The 19,685-nt window shown below is 40.0% G+C and overlaps 1 long non-coding RNA gene across 3 annotated transcripts in view; it reads right to left on the bottom strand.

Moving 5' to 3' along the window:
* Nucleotides 1–1,663: 1,663 nt before the first annotated feature.
* Nucleotides 1,664–19,685, bottom strand: part of LOC144588703 (uncharacterized) — a 35,609-nt gene continuing 17,587 nt past the window's right edge. For all 3 annotated transcript variants that reach the window (XR_013544382.1, XR_013544380.1, XR_013544379.1), the window contains exon 3: nt 1,664–16,829. This is a non-coding gene — a long non-coding RNA (uncharacterized LOC144588703). The remainder of the gene's footprint in view (nt 16,830–19,685) is intronic.

The following is a 19,685-nucleotide window of genomic DNA, read 5'->3' on the forward strand; positions in this document are numbered from 1 at the left end:
GAATATTTATGGGTGTTATTCTTTTTTGATAGGAAAACTGGGCCAGTCCTCCAGGAATTCACATTTGAGCAGTAGTATATATCCCAAATAGGCCTATGATAGACAGATTGGCTGACAGACAGGCAGGAATAGACTACCACACATGGAAAATGTTTCCAAAAGCAACTAATTTTTGTCGGTTTTACAGAGTTATTTGGTCTGCAGAAGAAGTAATCTAACACCATAGACCAGGGTTAAAGCACTTAGAAAATTTCAAAGGGAACAGAATGTTTTGAGGTAATTTGGAGTTTGAGACATTGTTTCCTTCAGTTTTCCAAAATATTACCTCTAGACACATATGTGTGAAGATTATTGGTCATCCAGGTAAGGTTGAGTCATGGCAATTGGTCTTCTTTCTTGTGTTTTTTGTGGGCTTTTCAGGCTCTTTGGCTGTGTCTGAAGGTTGTTCTTCCTGATGTTTCGCCAGTCTCTGTGGCCGGCATCTTCAGAGGACAGCACTCTCTGAAGATGCCGGCCACAGAGACTGGCAAAACTTTAGGAAGAACAACCCTCAGAACACGGCCAAAGAGCCCGAAAAACCCACAACAACCATTAGATCCCGGCTGTGAAAGCCTTCGCGAATACATTGGTCTTCTTTCTTATTAGGTTAAAATGTTTCACTACTCATCTAAGTAGCTTCTTCAGTCTCTAGACCCCTTTCTTTTCAATCAGAAGAACAATCCTCTACTGTGGCAGTGAGCATTTGTTACTATCTTCTCTCTTGTTCCAGTATTGGATAGGTTCTGGACAAGCTTGTCCTCCTCTGAAGAACTTGCTTCTGCAGGCTAGTCTGTGATGATCATGGCTTAGGGTCTACTAGTTCCCACTTAGAAATCTTGCCAAGAAATCTTGCCAATATCTTATTTATGGTTGAGATAGGCTGTCTCAACAGAGAGTGACAGGCTACTGAGAATTTTCATGAGCTCCAGCAATCTCCCATTCAGGACAGGAGCCCAATTCTGATCTATTTATTTCCTACAGACTAACATACAGTATCTAGTTTACATTTTATTAAAAAAGTGAGAGAAAAACATTGGATATTAACTATTATATTACCTCTGTTTGAAGCCATGGAATTTTCCTAGGTTCTGATTTAACAAATCCCAGTAATTCGGTGAGCTTACTTAACTGGAGACTAACAATTGGATTTCCTCCTCCTCCTCCTCCTTTGAAGAGATTTTTTTTATATTTCCTTTCTCAAGATATGAATGTCCTTATTCAATTGACATAAACCCAAGAGTCAAGGAAAGAGGTATACAAAATATACTTGGCTTAAGGGCACAAAGGTCAAACATTATGTTAAAGACCACATGTAAGTTGTAAATTTGCAATAACCTGACCATCAGCATGTAATATAATTGTTGCTTGGATCTGCATACTAATTTATCCAAAGTTCACATATAAATTGTTTATCATGTCTGTGATTATTCATATGCTATTGTTGTATGTATAAATATTTTAAGATTTATACCCCTCATTATGTTAACAGTGTTTCTGAGACTCAGGAATTATCTTCCATTTGTTTGTGTCCTATTCAAAGATAGAACCAGGGACCAAGGCTTTTATGCCATGCAGCGAGTTATCAGAATGGCTCCATAATAGCCACAACCATGGGAATCAGCATCCTTCTTAGCCATTTGATTTGCAGTAGTGGGAAGAGTGATATGAATGGGCCGAGTTGCCTTCCTTAACACACCCTTGGAACTTCAAGGGGAGCATCACCTGCATTTGGGCTTGTCCCTTTAAGCAAGTAGTAAGTCTCCAGATACTTTTGTTGTTTTATTTTGCCTCTGCTATTAGCTGTGATTATTGTTCTCTTATGCTGGCTAAAACTTATGGGAATTGCCATTCAATCACATTTAAAGAGCCATCTCTTTCCCACATTTCTGTTAAAGTGTCAACTGTTTGATGCTGTTAAATTCCTATTTTCTGTTGGTAAGCACCACCCCTGTGCCTATCACAGATACAGGATAACTATAACCTAAACCAATGTTAACAGTCTCTGTGACAGTCAAGCATAGTCTGGGGCTGTTTGTCTAAGTAGACATTTTCCTTTGTACTTCAGTATGGGAGCATGCTGTGTCATTGCTGTTTATTTTGTCTCTTCATTCTGAACAGCAACTTATCGGGTGAGGCTGCCAACAAAGCTATGGTAAAGAATCATTTGCTTGATATGCAGATAATGGTAAACATCTTAGTTACTTCTATTTCTTCATCTCCCCTGTTCACTAGGATCTCGGATTCACGCATTGTTTCGAAGTTCATAGCGTAATCCTACGGCTTTCTGCTGCCCCACTGAGTACAGTATGACTTATTCCCAAGAAGTATGCATAGTAAAGTCATTTTGCTTCCTATTAGTTATAGTAGTAGAACATATAGCACACGATGGAATGTCATGTTTTATTTTTTAATAACTGTATTGTTGATATGTGCCATCAAATTGGAATTCTAACAGAGCCTTCAACTTAAGTGAGATATATTTAATGAGTGGTTTTATCCGTTCCACACCTCCAATGAGTTTCCATGGCTGAGTGGGGATTCGAACCCAGGCCTCCCGAGTCCATCACTCTATTCCCAACACCATCATGGGTATGTTCCTTAATAACTACAGTTTATTTATTATTTTATTTAAGATACTTCAGAAAACAAACATTGGAATCCTTCTTTACCCCATCATCTTTCTCAACAATTTTTTTTAAAAAAATTCAGACATGGTTCATGTAGCACATTCTGAACAAATTATATAAGAATTGTATGCAGTTGTAAATGAATTATACATCAATACGTACACTCAATTATCATATTGTCTTTGAAAGTGTTAGGAGAGGTTCACGGATATTTTCAAATCTACTTATCTCTAACATGAATTAAAACTCTGCTTTTCCTACCCAAATCAAATGTAGACACTAATTGACACTGTACTGGCATATTAATTTAAATTGACCTTTATGCCAAGCTTAGAGGTATCCTATGAATTTAAAAGAATTTTAAAAAAGAGGAGTATGATTATCCCTGGAGGAACAACACTGCATTTTCAGTTCAGTTGGCAAGAATACTAATTACATTATCACATATTCAGCAGCATTCAGCAAAGTTATTTATTCATTTCTGCTTAAGGCTTGGGATGCCTGGCAGGTCAGTTCCAATAAGCAATACCTTGAGAATCTCTGCCGATGGTATACACAGATAATTAGATGTAGAGCTGTGTGAAAAATCTCACACACAAAAGCTAAACCTTGGAGATTTGCCTCTTTGACGGCTTCGTGACTGAGTGGAGAAATTTACTTGTCGCTAACAGCGAAAGAAAGAAAGAAAGAAAGAAAGAAAGAAAGAAAGAAAGAAAGAAAGAAAGAAAGAAAGAAAGAAAGAAAGAAAGACTATTCTTATGTTTTTAGACATGATTTTTTTAAGTATATCTTCTCAGGGAAACAGAAGGATTTGTAAATCAATATTTAACATTTCAAAGCTGCATTTCAGTCAAAAGTTATAAGTGATGCTCAGCATAGCTAACCTTTTGCAAGTGATCAGAAGCAGATCAAAACAGCATTAGAATTATGTAGTGCTGAGATGAAAAGATTCGTCGTTCCCTTCCCATTTGTGTCTATATTCACCAAGACTGACAAGACTTCATATTTCAGGTGTCATATTTCCAGCCTCCTGCCAAAAGCTCTTCCTCTTGGTTTATTTGGGTTTTTTTTTGTTTGTTTTTTGTCTCCAGCACCTTAATTTGTTTCTTCCTCATCTGTGAAGCGGCATCACTATCAATGATCTACTCTGACCTTTCTCAGGCTCTACTCTGGATCATGTAAATGAGACATAAAATGAGACATACACATCACAATCTTTTGCTAACAAAAAACAGTGCTTTGTTTCCTTTTATCGTATCTTCTCATCCTGCCTAGCATGTAAAAAAAATGTCTAGCATTTTGAAATAGAAAAGAAAACCTACTTGCACTAAAATTTATATCTTCCTAATCCTAGGATGTAGGAAGAAAACTTCAGGAAGACAAATATGTGGGTTTTGTGCACATCTTGTATAAGGATAGGCAACTTGTGGCTCTCCAGATGTTCCTGAGCTATAGTTCTCATCAGGTTTAGACAGCATAGCCAATGATGAGGGACAATACAAGTGGCAGTCCAGCACCATCTGGAGAACCACCTGTTACCCACCCTAGTGACCTGAGGATATGCAGCAAGGATCCTCACTCATTCTTCCCTTTTTTACACTTGTGTCCTTCAAATCATCATTCAAAAAAGCTCAGGAACCTCTGGAAGAGCTGCCAGTGGTACATAAAAATATGACATTAGCAATAGAATTCTGGACAGAAAAGATACAAAGCAAAGGAAGCTTCTTATATACCTCACCTCTGAGCTTAAAACACTCTTGGAAGGTTTGCAGTTTAGTTATGCAGGCTACACGTTGCCCTTCGCCAGCAAGCTGGGTACTCAGTTTACAGATCTCAAAAGGATGGAAGGTTGAGTGAACCTCGAGCTGGCTACTTGGGATTGAACCCAGTTCATGAGCAGAGTTTTAGCTGTAGTACTGCAGTTTAACCACTCTGCCATAAAGTGATTGTTTGTGTTCTGTACATGTACCAACTGATATTGTATACTACCCTCAGTTATTGATAACATCCTGCCTTACTGCCACAAAATGACACTCAAGAGGGCACAGTCCAATAACATTCAAATAAAGACAAGTACTGTTAAGTCAGCAATTTGTTTCATGCTAGTCCATCCTGAGGATTTTGAGTAGCTGCAATTACGTTTTGAGGATAATATCCATATTACATAAATATGGCACCTCCCATGCGTTGCTCAGTACCCTGTGAAGACTCTGAGAGGTTTAGTACATTCTTAGAGTGGGCTGTGCGAGCCCTGATGGAACTGGGTGATATGATCAATTATTTAAAGGGTCATTTATTAGCAGAACCATGATTTGCTAGTGGGTTTCGACTGGTTGATGGAAGATATTGGAATCTCCTTGGTGGCTGAAAAGACTGAGGTCTATACCACTACATTTATCTTCCTGGACATCAAAATTGATGTACTGCAAGCATGTGGAGTTCCTGATGACAAGCTAATGGGCCTCAGGTTCAGGCTTGTCACTCAAGGAAGGCGTCACTCAAAGAATTGCAAGAACTGGTTGACAATTTGAATGTCACTTGTAAGGTAATGGTCCCAGGCAGAGCATTCTTGCATAAACATTGTGATATAATGAACAGCTTATCCAAGCCTCAAGAAGAACAGCAGGTGAGGGTGGAGATGAGAGAAGATGCCAGTATATGGAAGTTGTTCCTGGACAGTTTTAATGGCATCTCATTCAGGTGGGAGGAGATGTGCTTGGGATGCATTTCCATGTTCAGTTGAATGCTGCTGGGGCTGCAGGTTTGGGGTTTATTTTAGGGATATGAAAGACTTATTTTAGGGATATGAAGGCACTCTGTATGATCTCCCTTGCAGGACAACTTAAAAGCATACCTACAGGGAAAATCACAAAAGCCTATATATAGGGTATAACAGGTAGATGGTACATTGGGATATTGTTCAATTCAGGGATTAAGATGGGCTTGACATTTTTGAGGGTTTTTTTTCTGTTAGTTGTGGCAGTTAGGTTGTTGGCACCTATATGGGCCAATTCATCACCATCATCACCACCAACTTAGAATTGCAGATCTAGAAGGAACCCTATAGATAATCACATCCAGCCCTTGTCAAGGAGGCACAATGGGGAATCTAATTCCTAACCTCTGGCTCCACAGACAGAGACCTAAATCCCTGAGCCATCCACCAGTCATTCTACCATACATTTCTGGTGCAACCACATGGCAGTTGTTCACGTTATGAACAAGTTGTCCTCCAAGCCATCCAGGCTATAATGTTAGTCAGAGAGCTCACACTGAGTTGTTTACAGTATAGCGCTTTAATTCTGATTACGAATATGCTGAGGCTGGACAGCAGCATTGCTGATGGGTTGTCCTGCCTGCAGATGAAGCAATTTAGGGAACTGGCCTCTGATGTCCCCAAAAGACCAAAATGCTTCCTGATAGACCTTTGGAAGCCTGGAGGAGTGAGGCAGAGAGGGCCATGAAGTTAGCACTTGCATCTGGTACCCACAGGAGTTACCAAAGGGCTAGCATCAAGTTTCTGAACCTCAAGGAGCAGTTCAAGCTGCTGGTGGTATTGCCTCTTCTAGTGTGCCAGCTTATGCAATATGCCTGAGAAATAAGGCATTCAACTCCCCTGCATTCAAAGGAGAGTTACTGCACTGGTCTCTGAGTTAAATGCCAATGGGCAAGTGGACTTGACTGAGGATCTTAAAATAAAGAAATATTGAAATGATGGAACTGGAAAATGGAGAAGCCTAGGAATTATAGAGTCTCATTTTCTTCCAGTATTCTGAATGGGCTTGGTTTCTGTTGGCCAGCTCACTGTAATTCCATGTTTGAAAGTGTTTTGTTTCGTTATAGACTTTTGGGTGCATTTAGAATAAGTGAATTAGTGGCATTCCATGTCGAATAAGGTGGCATTCCATGTGGAGATATGGTAGGCCAGGCTTTGCAGTTGAGTGACGTTGCATTGGCTCAGGACTGTGTTGACTTTCAGCTGTGTCAGTCCAAGAACAGTTGGGCAAATGGGTCCTGGTGAAGCTGGGCAGGATTCAGACCCTGAGTTGTGTCCTGTCAGAGCAATGGGGAGGTGTCTGGCAGTTTGGGGAAGAAAGATGGCTCTTCAGGCATGAAACAGAGACTTCCTTCACCATATTTCAATTTTAGACAGTGACTAATTAGGCCTTGGAGAAACTTGTGGCCTTTGGCACACATTCATCTCAGATTGGGGCCATTTCAACAGCAGTAGAGATGGGGATGAAAGATGAACCCATTGCCAAGCCTGGTTGATGGAGATCTCACTGCTAGAAGCACTACACACACCTGTTAGTTTAGCAGTAGATTTGTTGTTTACCATTTGTTTTTTCAGGGGGCAGAGTTTGCAAACAGAAATGTGTATTCCTCTGTGTGACAGGGTTCTGTTTTGGTCAGTGTAGAAAGTGAAGAATGTACAGTATAAGTGGGGCTCCATGTAGAACTGGGGGATGATGACCCTAGAATGGAAAGGTAGAAGGGGTCTGCATTCTTGTGGTCTTTTGTGAACCTTGTTAGCATAGCATCCTCTGTTGGCGATGATAGGGGATACTTATCCACAGGGGCAGAATCTTTCTTGGCATGGGATTCCCTTAAATCTTTCCTGAAGAAAGGCTGAGGGGAACACATTCAGTCTAGCCAGCATGAATACTCTACAGACCTGCAGTGAGCAGAGTGAGGTTAGGTAGCCTGCAGGGGTCCTATATGATGGGAAAACACCATGTGACAAAGGGGAGCGTGTTCTGTTTGCCTGGACAAAGAATTCCTGCTTTTCAGTGTTGTATAACCTCTGAGTGAGAGCTCTTAGGGCATATTTCTTAGGGCCAAAGCAGCAGAATATGTACAAGGAGGATGCCTATGGACCTAATTTTATGTTGGTTGAAAGGTTGCCACTGATTATGGCGAGAACTGAGTAGCATATAGTGAACGTATCCCAGTTAATCTGCTGAGAAAAGTAATCTAAGCCAGTACTTTAGGGTCTGAGTCCAAGCATTAGTTTTCAATTGGCCTACCCCTACTTTGAGATACAGGGCCGCATTAGCTACACAACTGCCTCCCCCAAAATACAACGCAAGAACATGGATTGTATTCTTTCAACTTCAGGATTATATGCACTGATCCAAATGGAGATGCGACATAGTAGTTGTGTCCTTGTTTTTGCTTGAAAGACATGGGTGGCTGAGGGGACATTACATCCACCACTAAAAAAACCCAAAAACCCAAAAAACACTTTCTTGTTGTTGTCTAGTCGTTAAGTCATGTCCGACTCTTTGTGACCCCATGGACGCAGGTCCTCCTGTCTTCCACTGCCTCCCGGAGTTTGGTCAAATTCATTTTGGGAGCTTCGGTGGCACTGTCCAACCATCTCATCCTATGTTGTCCCCTTCTCCTCTTGCCTTCACACTTTCAGGGTCTTTTCCAAGGACTCTTCTCTTCTCATAAAATGGCCAAAGTATTGGAGCCTCAGCTTCAGGATCTGTCCTTCCAGTGAGCACTCAGGGTTGATTTCCTTTAGAATGGATAGGTTTGTTCTCCTTGTAGTCCAAGGGGCTCTCAAGTGTCTCCTCCAGCACCACAACTCAAAAGCATTAATTCTTTGGCGGTCAGCCTTCTTTATGGTCCAGCTCTCACTTCCATACATCACTACAGGAAAAACTATAGCTTTGACTGTGCGGACTTTTGTTGGCAAGGTGATATCTCTGCTTTTTAAGATGCTGCCGAGGTTTGTCATTGCTTTCCTCCCAAGAAGCAGGGGTCTTTTAATTTCGTGGCTGCTCTCACCATCTGCAGTGATCTAGGAGTCCAAGAAGGTAAAATCTGTCACTGCCTCCATATCTTCCCCTTCTATTTCCCAGGAGGTGATGTGACCAGTGGCCATGATCTTTGATTTTTTGATGTTCAGTTTCAGACTGTTTTTTGCGCTCTCCTCTTTCAAACTCATTAAGAGGTTCTTTAAGTCCTCCTCACTTCTGCCACCAGAGTCGTATCATCTGCATATCGGAGATTGTTGATATTTCTTCCGGCAATCTTAATTCAGGCTTGGGATTCATCCAGTCCAAACTTTCGCTCAATGTATTCTGAATATGTTAAATAAGCCAGGGGACAATATACAGCCTTGTCATAGTCTTTTCCTAATTTTGAACCAATCAGTTGTTCCACATATAGTTATAACTGTTACCTCCTGTCCCACATATAGATTTGTCAAGAGATAGATAAGGTGGTCAGGCACTCCAATTTCTTTAAAAACTTGTCATAGTTTGTTGTCCACACAGTCAAAGGCTTTTGCGTAGTCAATGAAGCAGAAGTAGATGTTTTCTGGAACTCTCTGGCTTTCTACATAATCCAGTGCATGTTAGTAATTTGGTTTCAAGGTCGTCTGCCCCTTTGAAATCCAGCTTGTACTTCTGGGAGTTCTCGGTCCACATACTGCTGAAGCCTACCTTGGAGGATTTTGAGCATAACCTTGCTAGCATGTGAAATGAGTGCAATTGTACGGTAGTTGGAGCATTCTTTGGCACTGCCCTTCTTTGGGATTGGGATGTAGACTGATCTTTTCCAATCCTCTGGCCACTGTTGAGTTTTCCAAACTTGCTGGCATATTGAGTGTAGCACCTTAACAGTGTCATCTTTTAAGATTTTAAATAGTTCAACTGGAATGCCATCACCTCCAATGGCATTGTTGTTAGCCAGGCTTTCTAAGGCCCTGCCAGAAGAATGTGAAGTTTTTTGCTTTGACAGATCCCATGTCTGGCAATCTCATTTTTTGCAGGGCAACAATGTCCATCTGCCGTATACTCGGTTCCATGTCGATGACAGCTGTCTTGCATGCGTCGTCTATTTCCTTCAGGTCATCAGAAAAGCCAGGGGTCATTGTTCAAACATTCTAATTGCCCAAGTTTAGGGCAGAAGGTTTCTTATGATTGTTGCACAGTACAGGGTTATCAATCTGCTTGTCAGCTTTCACCCTAAACCCCACGCACCCTGTGAGGTTAACAGACTGTGGCATCTTACTACCTTGTCACAGTCTGATGACTGCCCAACTTAAGGTGGGTGGTAGCTACCTAGTGAGGTGCAGTGACCTCTCCACCCATTGGAAGTAGCCCCTGGCGTCATGCTATACATCAATCGAACAAAGACATAACTGGTAACTGCTACTTTCAGTATTGTTTCAACATTGTATGCGAAGCTGGAGTGTCCTCTCCAGAACACAAAGCCTGGGTAAAATAATATGGAGGATAAGCTGTTACCCAAGCAGCAAATTCCCACTCTCCACATCGCTGAAATAGTCCAATGGAAAGACAGGAGCCAATACAACCGGTTACCATTGCAGGAGTTGCCATAACAACATGAACTGCCTTCTTGTTTGTTTCCACCCACCAATCTGTTGATTTGCCATGTTTCACCTACCTAAGAATCCACACTTGCAGATTTGTTTGGTTTCCCATCTGGATCTGCACTGGAAGCATTAGAACAGCCCAAAAGATAATTTGAATGCATGAGGACAAAGATGTGAAGAGGGTACTGAAGGAGGAAAGAAAGAGGAATTAATTCTTCACATGTGAGTTCAGGGATACACGACAGCATCTTTGCAGTCAAAGTAAAACAGTATCCCTGCAGAGACATTTTCCTTCAAAGCTGCTGTGTCTGCACAATCAGCTCACAAACTAAACCCATTGATTATTTGCTGATGGCAAAGCACTAACAAAAGCAGCTAATTTGCAACTTGCAGGAGCTGTGGAAACCTTCTGGTGAGAGACACCAATGGCCCTCATCAATTAAGGGAATTTCACTTCTACAGTCATGCCCCACTTAACGATTACCCCGTATAATGATGAATCTGCTTCATGACGATGTTTTTGCAATCACTTTTGTGATCGCAAAACGATGTTTTAAATGGTTTTTTTCGCTTTGCGATGATCGGTTCCCTGCTTCGGGAACTGATTCTTCACATTACGATGATCAAAACAGCTGACCATCAGGTTTTCAAAATGGCCACCGGCTGCTCAAAATAGCCCCCCGCTGTTTTCTAGGACGGATTCCTCACTTTACAGGCACCGAAAATGGCCGCCGTATGGAGGATCTTCACTGGACGGGCAGGTATTCAGCCCATTGGAATGCATTGAACGGTTTTCAATGCATTTCAATGGGCTTTTTTATTTCACTTGACGTTTTCACTCTATAGTGATTTCGCTGGAACAAATTAACGTCGTCAAGCGAGGCACCACTGTAATTGCAAAACTGCCATCTAGCATAGTTTTCATTATGAAAGGTCTTGGACAGATACCTATACTAGTGTGTGGTGAAATGACAACTGAAACTTACACAACACAGTCTTAAGCTTATTTCCTGGAAAGTCTGGCTGATTCTATTTGGCTATGCTTCTATAAAATTATACGTAAGATTGCATATTAAGTCAGAGGTTTTAATCAACTGATATTTAAAAAGTGATCAAGGAGAGGCCTTTCTTTTGGTCCCACCACCTTCATAGGTGTGTTTGGTGGGGACATGAGAGAGGTCCTTCTCTGTTGCTTCTCCCAGACTTTGGAATGCCCACCCACAGGAGATCAGGCTGGCCCCATCTTTTCTGTCCTTCCATTAGCAAATGAAAACCTTTTTCTTCAGGCAAGCTTTCCCTTCATGACTTGTTGCCTGAGTGGGGTTTTTAAATGGGTGGTTGTGCCTTACTGCTTGAATTTGTTTTCATTGTTGCTTTGTTTCCTGTCTTTTAGTGTGACATTTGTTTGATCCTTTTTAATATTTAGTACTTACTGTTTTTTAGCTTTAAATATTGACTCTTAATGATGTACGCCACCTTGGGTCCTTCTTAAGGAGAACATCAAGGTAAAATATTTCAAATAAATAAAAAGGTGCTGAGTGTGATTAGAACTCATTCAGGTGCACAAATGTAGCATAGCTATGTCTCTGGATCAAGTGAGAAGCTACATATACTGTATAGTGTGCAGTTTTGCCTTCATATTTTCGTTTGAATTTGTATGAGCACTGTAATATGAACAGTATTTTTAGAGAGATAGAAGTAAGACTCAGCCAAATTAAAACATTTACAAAATGCAGTTGTTTGTTTCGGGTTCCCTCAGACTTTCATCTGATCATCTTCTTCCCTCCCTTGTTCTCAAATGAATTCTCTTCTTTCTGTATTAGAGAAAAAAAATGTCCTTTAAAAGAAAACCATTTCTGCATGCCAAGAGATGGTTAATTCTGTGATATTCATATCCCTGCATCCACACTGTCTAGTTCTGAAGACTCACAGAATTCAGATTAACCTCTGCAAGCCACAGTTAATGGTAAAACTCAGGAACTCAGGATGAGGAGGCACACTTGGAGGACAGAGTAATTAATTTGGCCTTCATATGTTCTTTTCTGCCACTTTAAAGGAAGGGACGAATCTGGCTCTTCATCTCGGACACTGAAGGTCTATCTTGCTTTTATTTGGAGTGTGAGCTGCAAGAAAATATTCATTCTGCACTGTTCGCTGGTATACTAATTTTTTTCATACACATGGCAGGCACATAAATTTGATAAAGGCAGAGGCAGAATTTTGTGGGAGGAATTCTCAGAAGGGAGATGAGTTATCCGACTTTATGATTGTGACTATGAAACCTCCACCACCACCAACAACAACAACAACAACAAATCAACTGAGAATTTTGTTGCACTCAAATAGAAATCTCCACATGTATTGTACAGGAAGGGGTGAAGTATCTCTTTCCTAACCACTCCCACCACAACCAGAAATGACTCTCCTCGTGCAGCTACACAATCATATGAAAAAAGTGTCCCCCTCTCCCATGGACTCTAATCCATAGATATAGAAAGAAATCAAAGAAAATTAAAAGGTGAGACTATGCACTGTACAGTAGTTATATGTAGTTTAGCTTTCTGCTATGAATATATTGTTACCCAGATTTCAAGGTTGAAGATAAAATCAAATTATTGCCCATTATCTTGATTTTGGCAATATAGGGATGTATGCAGTAGATTTTCTGTTTCTAGTGTTTGCATTTTTATCAGACTGGGAATGTGAATCAGAATGCACTATGGCTCAACAAATATGACCATCCTGAGGGAAATTGAACCTGCAGATGTTGGAACAGCTGTTAAGCTTTTTAAAATATTTAGCTTAAAATGGTTCGTTTGGATCTGTGGAAGGACATGTGCAGCCCTAAGAAATGGTAATACTGTATTATAAGAGCTAAATCACCCATATAAAGTGACATACTTTTTTATTTTCTTTACTTTTCATTAAAGACAACAGTTATGGCAATAAGGGCACAGATTGCAATAGTTACTAATAGTTGTGTCTATAGTTACTACCCCTCACAATTGTAATGAATTCTGAAGTTGTTGGCTATTTCATTAAATACAATACCTGTATTGCTTTTTACAAGGTATGTGCTTGTATTAGTTTTCCATAATGTCAGCATTGAGTAATAAACTCACAGGAGACATCAGCGGTGGTTGTGGACAGAGGAATGGTCTAAAATATTTGGCTACAGTATGTTAATGGCAGTCTTTTGTTCCATTTCCCTATTGTGAATGTGTTACTGGGAGGAGTTCTGAATTTATGGGTTCTCCTCAGTTCCATAAACTATTTTGGAATATAGAAGCAAATTAGCTTGATGGATCACTCTGTTTTTCTCTCAGTATATTCTGAACGAAAAGATTCTTATCTCTATTCTCAGCACGATACATAATTTCAGCGTAATGGCCTTCAGAATGTATACAGACATTAGCTGTACATTGTTCTCAGTTCATGTTTTTGGCCACATGGCTCTGGAAAAATTTCAGCCTCAGCTGAGTAGCTGTAAACTCAGCTATGTCTCAAAATGAACCATAGGTCAATCTGAACTGTCTCAAAATAATTGCAAGATTCTTTAGGCACACCATTTTTGAATAAAATAAACATGGTCCCCCATGCTTTAAGTGGTGTTTATGACAAGAAAACCTAAGAGGGCTCATTGCTTAAATGTGCCCTATTTCTTCATAACTGGCATACAATGGACAAAATCCTATTGATTAGGTATCCTTCTGGAATGCAAGCAGCTTCTCACTGAGAATTAGCAAGTCTGCTTGGATTTTCTAGCATGAGGCAAGCCATAGGGAGAGTGCGCACCAGAAAAAGCATGTGAAGATTCACTAACTGCCAGAGAGAAACCCTTTCTATTTATATTGTTTGCCTTCTGCAGGTGTAACTATGTCAATATAAGTAAGTCACTGAATCAATAAATTGAAATACAATATTTGTATATCATTATAGGATATTTTATGGCAAATATTCTTTATTCCTGAAAGTGAAAAACTAATACTTTGTCTGACTTTAATGCACCTGTGCATTTAGTACTTCACTATGAAAAATCATGAAAGAATATGAATACACATGGCCCAGAATCCTGTTGTATAATTTTGTGCCTTGTGAGCCATTCCCTTGCTTTTTTAAAGTTTTAACGTTTAAGTTAAAAATTAAGATCATGACCACTGGTCTCATCACCTCCTGGCAAATAGAAGGGGAAGATATGGAGGCAGTGACAGATTTTACTTTCTTGGGCTCCATAATCACTGCAGATGGTGACAGCAGCCACGAAATTAAAGGATGTCTGCTTCTTCAGAGGAAAGTGATGACAAACCTAGACAGCATCTTAAAAAGCAGAGACATCACCTTGCCGACAAAGGTCCGCATAGTCAAAGGTATGGTTTTTCCAGTAGCAATGTTTGGAAGTGAGAGCTGGACCATAAAGAAGGCTGACCACTGAAGAATTGATGCTTTTGAATTGTGGTGCTAGAGGAGACTCTTGAGGGTCCTCTGGACTGCAAGGAGAACAAACCTATCAATTCTAAAAGAAATCAACCCAGAGTTGTCACTGGAAGGACAGATCCTGAAGCTGAGGCTCCAATACTTTGCCCATCTCATGAGAAGGGAAGACTCCCTGGAAAAGATCCTGATGTTGGGAAAGTGTGAAAGCAAGAGGAGAAGGGGATGACAAAGGACAAGATGGTTGGACAGTGTCATCAATGCTAATAATATGAATTTGACTCAACTCCATGAGGCAGTGGAAGACAAGAGGGCCTGGCATGCTCTGGTCCATGGGGTCATGAAGTGTCAGACATGACTTAACGACTAAACAACAACAAACTTTTAAGTTGCTTAATTTAATTATTGTTTAATTTAAATGTGTATTTTTATATCATGGTTTGAATTAATTTTGTTAACCTTTTTACCACTGTATTGTTTACTTTTATTAATGTAGAATATCTTTTGATCTTTTCTTTTTCTTTTCTTTTCGTTTGTTTGACATGGCGTGGAAGGCTTGCCACCCCCCAGTAAGGGTTCTTTGAAGATCCCAGTGATTACAGATAGAGAGAGGTATGGTGATGGCACAGTTCCTACTCATTTCAGATGAATGGTGAACAGATGTTTGAAGGCTGTTCACCGTTCTGGCACTGTGACCAACTGTCAGTCTTGAGCTAGTCAGATCAGTCGTCCTGCCACTCTAAATTTGGTACTGTTGAATGCCAGGTCTGTATCCAACAAATTCCAGATTATCCAAGACTTTATTCTGGAAGAGGATGTAGACCTGGCATGCATAACCAAACTTGGATGGTCAGGGAAGGGGGTGTTCCCTTGATTCTTGCCTGTCCTCCCGGTTATGCAGTCCAGCACCTGGGTAGACTGGAGGAGCAGGGGAGTAGCCATTGTTTATAGAAACACTCTGGAGGTTGTTAGGCACTCTATGGTGGTGAAGCCAGGTCTCTGATAAGCCAAAAGCTCTTTCACTAAAATCTGCTTAGAAATAAAACAGATCATCCGTTTGTGTTTTGTTAAGAAATTTAAAGGCATATAAAGACAACTGAACCATTTCCTGAAATGTGGCACATGTAAAGGATATGATACAGACAGATTTGTCCACTTCTCATAAAGAGCAGAAGAATTTAGAGGTTTTTGCTGATTTCCAGTGGTAGTCGGTGGGGGGAGCCCAGACACTTGAATTTGTGAACTGAGTTCTGGATCTTCCAAATCAATCCAAGCTGAGCCAGTTTGTTTTCATGAATCTCCAAATTAGGGTAACAGGAACTGAATTTTGAGGTCAGTGTTCACTCCTATAACATAGGAAGCATAGATTTTCTACATGCTTGTTTGTAGCCCTATAGGTTTTTTCACGTTAGCAAAAATAATGGTTTTTCAGAACATACAAAATTAATTTACTCAGCTGTTTGGATGAGAGATTATAGAAACCAGCTTGAGGCTCAGATTTCAGCTTCACAGCTCAGATTCCAACTTCAAAGAAAAGCGATGCCTCTCTTCAAACAATCTGAACCTGTTCCATGAGCCGCCTCAGGGATTCAGGCTTGGGACCTAAAGTAACTGGGTTAAGGCTGACAACAGGAAACCAAAAAAAGGAGAACAGCTAAGGCTGCAAAAATAGACTCACTTACCTGGGAGTAAACCCCAGTGAACTCAAGGAGACTTCATGCTGAGGAGAGAGAGGTGTAGGACTATACTTTATTCTGCCTTCTGTCTTATTCCTGCAGTTTCTGAGAAATTGCTTATTGATGCAGAAGAGCATTTGCTCTGCCATATTAACAGATTATAAACATATTAGCAAGTCAGGCAGATGAACAAGGTACTGAAGTGTTTAGTCGTGGATTACTGCAAATTGATTTCAAAGAGAGAAGTATTTGCTATTCTTTTAGCTCAAACGTTCCAGCAATGCTAACTGTTTGGGTCCTGATGTAGTGCCAAAAATGTGTACCTAAAGACAATAATTGTTTTTCAAAGTTTTGTAGAACTGAAGAACCTGCAGCTGTTGCTGCTGAATGATTTCGAACGTAGCCTAATTCAGATACATTAACATATTGGCTCTGTGTGGAACAAAGTATTTGTGAACCACATTTTGCTCTTTAGTCTCAAACAGGTATGCTGCAAGTGTTGATGATGAGTCTCCTCCTTTCAAGTTAGTATTCCAAAGGGATTAATTTGGGCATCGGGAATACATTTTGTCTGTATCAGAATATTTCCACCTAGTCCGTTCATTCATCCAATTCTTCTGTGGTGCCAAATATATTCTTCTTGTTCTTCTTCTTCTTCCTGGTGCCATGTGAGCAGTCGGGTTGACTGCCTTTGCCTCTTCCCTTCTGAAATAATAATATAGATCTATAAAATATTGGCAGATGAAAAAGTAAGTGATCGAGACCACCGCAGTGTTGTAGCGTGGAACCTGCTTTGCCTCTTCTTACTGCAGCAGCGTAATGCCCTCTAAATTATATTCCCTTCAGTTATAGTGGCAGAGCTCATGCATTTCATACATCAAGAGAACTTGTGTAGTTTCCCTTGAGATTTTTGTGATAGAATGTTGCATATCGAGGCACATCTCTCCCCAGGAAATAATGATCCTGGCCATGGTAAAATATTTTATTTGGGCAGCATTATCTCGAGATAATGACACTATTAATGCTTGTCACTGCTCTATGCTTCCTGTGATTTAACTTGCTTTCTCTCTTTCTCTCTTTTACTGTTATCCAGCATTCTGCTGAATCCCTTCATGTTTATCACATTCTTCCACATCCTGGCCTCTTTTCTGCTCCAGAATATAATGCATGAACCTTTGGACTGCCATTGCACTATAGCATACTCCCCCAACTCCTGCAGCTGATGGTTTATTGTAGATATGTTTTTCTACTGCTTCATTGGTAACCAGGCAGTACATGTTTGTTTGGCATTTTTTAAAACAAAAATGCACTTCTCCAGTATGCATTTCATAGATGATCATATAGAGATGTACCTACTAGGACAAACAAGCTATTGCTCCTAACTAACCATATCAGAAATGCATAAATTATTGTATTCAGTAGCTATGCCTTCCTTAATGCATTTTCTTGTATACCTCCATCCTTATTTACCTACTCACATTTTCTCAGCCACTCTGTCATTACTCCTTCTGTCTCTGTTTCCAATACATCTTTTATACTAATTTAAAAAATAATTATTACACAAAAGTATGTCTGGTGTCTGGGAAGAAAACAGAATATACAAAGGTGGACTGAAATATTAAGGGATGTTCAGGAAACTTCCATGAAGATAGCTATTTGGGTTAATAAACACAAGAAATCAACATAAGACTTCAACATAGCAGTACTGTACTCTGCAGAGACAGAACACAACATATGATTTAACTAGGAGATAAAATGCTGTTTCCAGTTTTCATAGTGGTATAAACCACTTTTTTGTGATGTGAGCTTGTTTTGGAAGAAAAAACAGGCATCCAGAAACATGGTTGGTACTAGACACGTGTGAAAAGCTTTCGGTCCACACAAGGTGAATAGGGGAAATGTAAATAGCTATGACCTGAGGGGGCATGCAGAGCCATCCACTTCAGTGATGTGATGGAATTTAAATGCTGTAGCTAGAATCCCAGCAGGCAGTGTTAGGAACTACCACACCAAAAAGTGAAAACAGAGAAGAGGGAAACAAACAAACAAAAAGTGTTCCATGCCATAAAAAGGCTATCTAAACAGTGGTGCAAGTTTTTAATTTGGCCCTGCAGTTCCACAAAATGGCTGATGCAGCTACAAGAGAATTTCAGTTAAGTAAACTAAACTGTGAGACAAAGAAGACAATGAAGACTGTTCCAGTATTCAAAAAAGCTGTCTAAGCAACAAAACAATTATTCACATAGCCTTACAGCTCCATGAAATGGATAGCACAGCAGCTGTTAGAGAATATGTACTGCATGGTGATACCACCAAGCACTTCTTAGTGCTTCTGTGACTGGAATGTGCAGAGAAGCTCTTTGATTTCATTGCACGGTGGGGTGGAGTCAACTTTCATTTTCGTCCTGTGGCACAAAAACTCAGTGTATAGATAGTGATTTCTGTTTCATCAAGTCAAATTGCAAAACATTTTAAAATTCATTAATGCTAGTTGAAATAAAAAGGATCCACTGGGATGTTGCTCTGCCTAGGGGATAAACAGCAGTTCTTTACTCCATAGAGGAAAGAAGGGCTTCTTATTCCTCACACCAGTGGCTATGTTGACTATGGACTAAAGGAAAGGTAAGCCAAAAAAATCTGGAAGGATTCAGGTCCCCTCCTTTGCTTTAGATAATGGCTGAAAGCATATTCGTAGCAAAATTGTAACTTTTCTTTCTGGTAACAAAGCTCCACTGTCATGGTGCTCCATTTAGCATGGAAGAATGGACAGAAAAGTACAATTTGGCTTATGCCACAAATGGATTTCTTCCAAAGAGAATCAAATTATTTCACTATGAACACATGAACCGTGAAATGCTAGGAACTTCTAGTAGCCATATAATGAGTTTCATGTGCTAAGTGTCCCTCAGGCAATTTTTCCTCTACTAAAGGGTGCTAACTGTTTGTGTTGAAAAGGCCTTGTCTGGTTGATGTGATTTATCTTCAGGTTTCAACTTATGATATTAATGACTAAACTCCAGTCATCCAAAATGATGGTGATTTCAATCCACAGACCTTTGTGGCTGAGGAATGGGTGAACATCGCCCCTTCCTCTTCTTTTAGCAGAAACATTGATTGGATCAAAAATCTGTTCCACAAGCACGATTGTATTACATTCTTAAGAGAAAATATTAACAGAAGTACTTAAGCATTTCATACTCTTTTTTAAAAAAAAGGAAGCATTAGACCAGGAACTAAATAGAATCAGACTGCAAGAGGTCTGGCTTCAATCAGGACATGACTCAAGTAGAAAGTTTAAAGTAAACAGTGATGTAATTGGTATGAGGGGAAGAATAACATATGTGTGCTCCGTGATGAGTGCCATGGATCATCCCACAATATTTATTGGACCACCTTGTCATTATTCCCCTCCTTTATCTTTTCCAAGCAAAATATTCGTCTTGCTGAAATCAAATGAAAGACTATGGGTCCGTTTTTTTTTAAAAAAAATGATATTAATAAAATGAAATGTTATTATACAGCTTGTCCCATTATCAGAATAGCTACACACTCAGGAGAATA

This window comes from Pogona vitticeps, chromosome 1 (genome assembly GCF_051106095.1).
Source record: "Pogona vitticeps strain Pit_001003342236 chromosome 1, PviZW2.1, whole genome shotgun sequence".
In the NCBI taxonomy this organism is placed as follows: domain Eukaryota; kingdom Metazoa; phylum Chordata; class Lepidosauria; order Squamata; family Agamidae; genus Pogona; species Pogona vitticeps.